A 1,654-nucleotide genomic window follows, 5' to 3' on the forward strand; every position below is an offset into this window, starting at 1 on the left:
GACTGTGGTTCCACCTCAGGAACTGGAGAGACCACCGACTGTGGTTCCACCTCAGGAACTGGAGAAACCACCGACTGTGGCTCTGTCTCAGGAACAGGGAAAACCACCCATGGAGGCACATGTTCAGTCTCTGAGGTGGCTTGAAGCATCTGTAGAGGGCTCTTGGCGGTTTGTGGCCCCTGCTGAGAGGCTCTTGGAGGCATATTTTCACCAACTCCGAACTCAGAAGCCCACTTAAGTTTATGCTCAGGGGTCTCTGGACGGCACAGGGCAGGCTCAGGGGTCTCTGGACGGCACAGGGCAGGCTCAGGGGTCTCTGGACGGCACAGAGCTGACTCAGGGGTCTCTAGACGGCACAGAGCTGACCCAGGGGTCTCTAGACGGCACAGAGCTGACTTAAGGCGACGCCGTTTCTTACGCCGAGGGGTCTTTGGAGCTAAACTAACAGGATTACCGGCTGATTCTGGCAAGAGGCTAACTGGTTGAAAGATAAGAGTTCCAGAATGGATTACTGGTTCTGGGGCTAGGTAATCAGGCATGGGAACAGGTTTAGAAACAAAGGTGACGGGTTCAGGTGTCTGGTCTGGCTGGCGGGGAACTCTAACTGTTTGATGTGTAACTGGTGGGCCTATTTTGAGTCCTTTAACGGATGGAGCTAAGTGAAGATCAAGTACATGAGAGCTGAGACTAACCTGGCGCGGAAGGGAACTGGAAACCTGAGTCTGATGCTGTACGGCTCTGGGTCTAGTTTGCAGTTCAATATCAATCCCAACTGCTAGCTCTATGAGATCCTCAAGGTTAGCTGGCTCATCGTAAAAGGTTAGCTCGTTTCTGACGGGTTCATTTAGAGCATGGAGAAAAGCGGTCTTAAGTGCCGACTCGTTCCACCCGGAAGCGGCTGCTTTAATCAGGAAATCAGAAGAGAATTCGGCAACGGTTCTATCTCCCTGTTTGGTTTCTAGAAGAACACTGGAAACGATGGAATTATTAGAGGCTTGATTAAAAGTCCTTTCTAACTCCTGGATGAAATCCTCATAAGTACAGTTAACTCTGGTCTTAAATGGAAATCTGGTCTCTGCCAATTCAAGGGCTTTTCCGGACAGGAAAGACACGACAAAAGATATCCTACTAATATCATACAGGAAATTTGACTCATAAAATTCAAAAAATAGCCGACACTGAAATAGAAATCTCCTGAGCTTACTTGGATTGCCGGAAAATCTCTCAGGCAGAGAAGGGCTGAGTGAAGAAAACGACGGGCTGGATTCTGACCAGAAAGGAAGATTATTATCTTGACTAGGAAGTGACGTCACTGCCGGTGACCTACAGTAGGAAACGGAAGTGGATTCGGAGCAGGACGTGCCGCTGACGTGGCGTTAGCATTATCCAAGTAGCTAGCGAAAGTTTGATTCTGCTGTAACTCACGGAGGGTTTGTGCATGTCCATGGATCTGAGCGTCCCGTTCCTCAATCCACCGACAGAGGTGATCTGCTGGGCTTTGTGTTTGGCCGCAGTGTTCTGTTATGATGGGTCTCTGAGTTTAGCCCAAAATGCAAAACACACATGGAAACGGGGTAAAAGTTCAACAGAGTTTATTAATAAAGCACAAAACACAAGGACATAAACTGGGTCTGGAACTGGTCCAAGCTGGATC

Source organism: Cyprinodon variegatus, unplaced genomic scaffold (assembly GCF_000732505.1).
Source record: "Cyprinodon variegatus isolate N-32 unplaced genomic scaffold, C_variegatus-1.0 Scaffold2169, whole genome shotgun sequence".
Lineage (NCBI taxonomy): Eukaryota > Metazoa > Chordata > Actinopteri > Cyprinodontiformes > Cyprinodontidae > Cyprinodon > Cyprinodon variegatus.